The following is a 6,855-nucleotide window of genomic DNA, read 5'->3' on the forward strand; positions in this document are numbered from 1 at the left end:
TTGACCTTGACCTCAATTTCTTTCAAATGGACCAAGGACTTCATATCAAAAGACTGTAGGCCTCAACGACTTATAACGTATGAGTTTATCCAACAAATCGCCTATCTTAAATTTTCAAAGGGAAATAACTTCCATAAGATGTCTTCCGATCACTCAAGTCAAAAGTCATTCTTAAGAGTAGACGAACAATTTGGTGAAAACAGTTTGCCAAAATCTTTTACGGTTTTAGATACATAGCGATAACAAGAAAAAGGGGACGTGTGGAGATAACTCCTATAAGAATAGAAGAAGAAAAACAAAAGGTCTTTCCACGAAAAGTGGAAAGACCTAATAACTGACCAAAAACTTATAAGAAAGGCAGAAAAATACAAATGCAGCTTTTCTTTTGTAAAATATATAATCGTATAGGCTCATGGTGCTTTGAAAACCTTTGAAAACACCCCAAAACCCGTTTTAGAGGATAAAATACACAGGTAATAACAAAAGAAGTGACATTGACCTTTTCCCCAATGACTTGCATCAAAGTCAGTGGTCATCAAAGCCATTACAAAGGACTCTATAAGACAGTTTGTTAAACTGTTATCGCTAATAATGTCTTTTGACAAACTATTGTCAATTATGCCCTTTTATGTACTATCACATCTGTTTGGTCAAATAATTATAACGAAGTTGCTACTTAATGACCCAAACAATTTTGAATATTCATCACTATTATGATCTCTGAGCTTAGTAATTAACAAGGTCTAAAGTCAATGGAAACCTTAAAAGTTGACTACGAGGTATTTATAATGTCACATTAATTGGTGATCATGGGTTGAAATCCAACGTGTGTATAACTTACGGTTTTAGTGTAATTTTCAAATGTAACGAAGGACCAGGGTAAGTGTCTGAACATATCCACTCTTCGGTTGTCTACCTATAATTGTTACGGTGTTTGGAGCCTGTAGTTCAATGGTCTCTGTCAAATTCGCATTTCGTAAATTGTTTTGTTACACATTAGGCCGATAGTTACCTCAATTGAAGTGTTTCATATTTTTCTTGTTGGGCCATTGATATGAACAAATTTTAGACCAATATGATGTAAAACACTGCGTTATGCATTGCTAGATATATGCCGTCATGTTTCTACAACAGTGTGTTACGCCTTACAAGTTTATTTATCCCAAAGATTCGTATAACAAGATCCTTTTTTGTCATAAAGCTCTTGGACTGTTTCGGTTCTCATACATCATAGGCTTTTACATATTAGACTTTGAGCGTTCCAGATGAAGGTAAATCCAGAAAAGGGGTTTCGGACACATTAAAATTCGTAACTTGTTTCTTCATTTTATACAGCACTGGGTTGATACCTCTGCTAGTGAACTATCAGTCCCTGAGGATATCATCAGTTCAGTAGTCTTTTCTGTGGTTACACCAACTGTTCAAGTTTGGTTCTTAAACAATATTGGTTTTCAGATACTAGTATTTGGCTTTGAGCGTTCCCGGCGACGTATAATCAAGAAAAGCGCTTAGGACGCATGAAATTTATTGCGTGTTGTTTTGATATTTTATTCAAAAGTTTGTATAGTAAGTTAAGACACTATTTAAAATCGCTAAAAGTTATTAGTTACTTTGAAATTAAAAAGCAACGGGAAATTAATCTTATTAACTTTAACAAGTACAGCATTGGCAAAGGAATGTGTAAAAGAAAATGTCAACAAACCTTATAAACATGTCACTGTGACACAGATAATAAAAAGGCAGGCAGACTACAACATCGTGTTAATAATAATAAAAATACCAACAAAATAAGGCAAGAAACCAATAACAATACATTTAAAGAAAAAATAGTGTAAGACAAATACATCAAGCCTATATTAAGCATATTAAGGAACCAAAACAACATAATACTATTTCAGATAAATATAAAAATCAAAACAACCTAAAAAAAAATTTAAAACTGAAAAACTTACCATTTGGACATTGAGATGGTTCATAATAAGCGCTCCAGCAAAATGGCAGTAATAAGAGACATAAAGAAACCGTTAACTTCATGGTGAAATCTAAGACGAATGTGATGTCTAAGCATGATTTTTCTCTCTTTATATATAACTTTTTAAAATGACCAAAAGGTTAAAAAAAAAGTGTCGCAGATGTTGGCATTTTTTTTTTGCCAAGATCAAGAGTTCAAAGTCAAACAAGTGTACCGATATTCTAATAAAGTTTTTTGTTTATTTAATTTTCATGTTTTATTAAGGTAGACTAAAAGCATACAAATCAGTCACATATAAAATATTATGAACTTCTAAAATTGTATATTAATTACATATATAGTTAAATTCTAATGTTTATCGTTTATAGTAATCACCAAAAACCTTCATTCAAAATGATGCCGAAGATACCAAAGCGATATGCATTCTTATAAGTCAATAACATACTGAGAACGCTATTTGAAAAAACGGAAAAACCAACAAAAACCAACAATTAAAATAAAGACTGCACAAAACACACGAACAACACATAAAACCCGTGGAATCTCAGGTGTTTTGGAAGGGAAAGCAGATCTTATATATAGCACCCAACGTGTTGCACAATCTAATTCGAATTCGATGAGGACACAATCGAGGAAAAGAGGATGGGTTGTGGTTACGATAATTGGAAAATATCCGTCGGCATCAGTGAAACCAATAGTACGTAACGGTCAACCAACGCGTGATGTCGTCCGTAAAATTTTCGGAGAGATGACTTAGAACTCTTTGTTTAACAGCTACCTAGTAAGCTGCAACCTTTTATCTAATAAACCACGATAAATATGCAACCTCCGGAATATCGTATCAAATGGCAGGTTACTCCATATGCAAGTATTGGATTCATCGTATAATATTATCTATACATATATTACACCTTTGAATATTAACTTGTAATATGACAATACTTATAATTATTGTAATTAATACACTTGATTATTTTTGATTTTGTTTATAGATAATTTTAAATTCTATCATTCGGAGCTAACAACTTAATTGATACGAAACAGCTGAACTTTTTCGACAGTTGAGAAGAGCAATAAGCCATTTGACGGTCAAACAAAACAACATTTGTTAGTTGATTAAGTGCTTATATTTTTTGCATATATAACTACTATTGAAAGAAACTTTTTACGTTTTAATCAACTTTTGGTCTTAAGTTGTTAAATAATCAAAAAATTTATTGCTATTCGACGGAAAAAAAGTTTAAAATCAAGCATTTGGTAAAATGGATAGGTATAAAGACACATCGTACTAAAATACTCTTTTGTAGCAGTAAAATAGATACATACGTGAAAATCAGTCTTTAAAAAATAACAGTATTTTATGATCCGAAATATTTCACGACGTTCGTCTATCATATTCCTGACTTTGTATACAGGCCGTTTCAAATGTAGAAAATGGTGGATTCAACCTTCTTTTAAAGCTAGCTAAGCCTATCACTTATTTGACAGTCGCATCAAATTCCACTATATTGACAACGATGTGTTAACAGAAAAAAACCCAGACATAATAGGTAAAAATGTCAAAATAGGGGTACAGCAGTCTTAATCATTATAAAAACAAACAAATATGTAACAAAGAAGTACAAAATGGCATATAGACATATTTGTAAAAATTAAAGGCAAGAGTACAAAACTGTACATAGTGCATTACACAATGACAGGATGTATATGTACAGAGCCACGTCATATATATATCAAAGAAACATCAAAAAGCATATAGAAAAACCATATTAGCAAAAATGAAAGACAGGAGTATTAAAATATTTTACAATAGCAAAATTACGGGATGTATAAGTACAGAGCCACGTATGTATCAAACAAACACAAAAAGGCAATGTAAATTATTCAGCCCTAAAAACTTCGTCGAACATAACAATAGAACTTCAACATACGCATGCAATGTCTATTAGAAGTCAGATGAAAGCTGACACATTGTGCCGTTCCAAACTTAGTACGCATTCAAATAAAAATATTAAATGTAATTTTAATGTTTATCGTTTATAGTAATCACCAAAAACCTTCATTCAAAATGATGCCGAAGATACCAAAGCGATATGCATTCTTATAAGTCAATAACATACTGAGAACGCTATTTGAAAAAACGGAAAAACCAACAAAAACCAACAATTAAAATAAAGACTGCACAAAACACACGAACAACACATAAAACCCGGGGAATCTCAGGTGTTTTGGAAGGGAAAGCAGATCTTATATATAGCACCCAACGTGTTGCACAATCTAATTCGAATTCGATGAGGACACAAAAGAGGATGGGTTGTGGTTACGATAATTGGAAAATATCCGTCGGCATCAGTGAAACCAATAGTACATAACGGTCAACCAACGCGTGATGTCGTCCGTAAAATTTTCGAAGAGATGACTTAGAACTCTTTGTTTAACAGCTACCTAGTAAGCTGCAACCTTTTATCTAATAAACCACGATAAATATGCAACCTCCGGAATATCGTATCAAATGGTAGGTTACTCCATATGCAAGTATTGGATTCATAGTATAATATTATCTATACATATATTACACCTCTGAATATTAACTTGTAGTATGACAATACTTATAATTATTGTAACTAATACACTTGATTATTTTTGATTTTTACTTATAGATAATTTTAAATTTCATCATTCGGTGCTAACAACTAAATTTATACGAAACAGCTGAACTTTTTCGACAGTTGAGAAGAGCAATAAGCCATTTGACGGTCAAACAAAACAACATTTGTTAGTTGATTAAGTGCTTATATTTTTTGCATATATAACTACTATTGAGAGAAACTTTTTACGTTTTAATCAACTTTTGGTCTTAAGTTGTTAAATCAGCAAAAAATTTATTGCTATTCGACGAAAAAAAACCAGGTTTAAAATCAAGCATTTGGTAAAATAGATAGGTATAAAGACACATCGTACTAAAATACTCTTTTGTAGCAGTAAAATAGATACATACGTGAAAATCAGTCTTTAAGAAATAACAGTATTTTATGATCCGAAATATTTCACGACGTTCATCTATCATATTCCTGACTTTGTACAGGCCGTTTCAAATGTAGAAAATGGTGGATTAAACTTTCTTTTAAAGCTAGCTAAGCCTATCACTTATTTGACAGTCGCATCAAATTCCACTATATTGACAACGATGTGTTAACAGAAAAAAACCCAGACATAATAGGTAAAAATGTCAAAATAGGGGTACAGCAGTCTTAATCATTATAAAAACAAACAAATATGTAACAAAGAAGTACAAAATGGCATATAGACATATTAGCAAAATTTAAAGGCAAGAGTACAAAAATGTACATAGTGCATTACACAATGACAGGATGTATATGTACAGAGCCACGTCATATATATATAACAAAGAAACACAAAAAAGCATATAGAAAAAGCATATTAGTAAAAATGAAAGACAGGAGTATTAAAATGTTTTACAATAGCAAAATTACGGGATGTATAAGTACAGAGCCACGTATGTATCAAACCAACACCAAAAGGCAATGTAAATTATTCAGCCCTTAAAACTTCGTCGAACATATAGTGCGGTGACGGAACAGTTAAAAGTCGATTATTAACAGAGTTTAATTTCACTTTATGGTACACGGCTTAAAATTGGTCTATATCTAGAAAAATGATTTTAATTTAATTTTAGACTGTTCGTCAAAAAGTCGTATGGTGCAGTTTTTTTTAATTAGTCGTTTTGTTAGCAAAAATGACATAAAATATGACCTCTACGAGGCAAGCCATTTTGGCCGTTTTTTTTTTTAAATCGTTGCAAAATATATGTATTTCTTATAGGATTTAAATATTACATATACTATGTTATTTATTAAGCAGTAAAGCTAGCATCATAAGTCTTTTGTAAAAAAAATTTGAAGATACAAAGCTCTAAAACTTTGGACATTTCGTCGCTTCACCGGATTTCAATACTTTGCAAGAACGCATTAATCTTTAAATTATGAACTAACTTATACAACGTGAAAATTCAGAAAATACTCTTTTCAGTGACATAATTTTTTATCAAATAAAATTTCTCAAAAAGACTTGAAATAGCATCCAAAATATTCACTATCGAATTACAATCTTACTTAATTTTCCGGAAAGTCGTGTCAGGTACGACTCAGATCTATTATTGTTATCCTTATTGATTTTGAACTTCAAGCGCACCATATGTTCGATTACTAAATAGCAATTATCACTTGATATTACTTGTATTTGTTCAAGGTTCTTGGTTTCTTAGTTTATTTTGTTTGTTGTTTTCTATTTTGAGGTTGTGTTAATAAGGTTTAATTCATTTAAGATGAACATTTGTTTTTTAGTTGGAAGTTATTTTTAGAAATTGAGATCTGGCAAAACCCCAAAAGATGGCACAACAAGGAAGTCCGTTGAAACTTGGCCCTAGTTGTGCAAAGCGAATGAAACCAAGTTTAGTCTTAGAAAAATGTATTATTTGCCAGAAAAGCAGTAATGAAACAGTTCTTTTATTTACTAATAACAGTAAATCGAGGTTTTTTGCTGCAGTTGGTAAGCGTAAAGATGATATTTACATGAATTTGATAAGTGAGTATGATTCATTCAGTGATATACCGAATGAAAGTCTTGAAATGGTTTATCATAAAAGTTGCTACAAATCGTATACAAGTGAACATAATATTGCAGTGTTTACTAAGAGACAAAATGATGCATTAGCTGGCGGTTCAATACAGGACAGTCCAGTCACGAGTATCTTAACTCGTTCTATGTCTTCTCCTACCAACTGGAGTGCTTGTATATTTTGCAATAAGAAAAGCTACAAGCAAGACAAAAAACTTTTTAAAATAGAATCAGATGACAGGTTA

This window comes from Mytilus galloprovincialis, chromosome 4 (assembly GCF_965363235.1).
Source record: "Mytilus galloprovincialis chromosome 4, xbMytGall1.hap1.1, whole genome shotgun sequence".
NCBI lineage: Eukaryota > Metazoa > Mollusca > Bivalvia > Mytilida > Mytilidae > Mytilus > Mytilus galloprovincialis.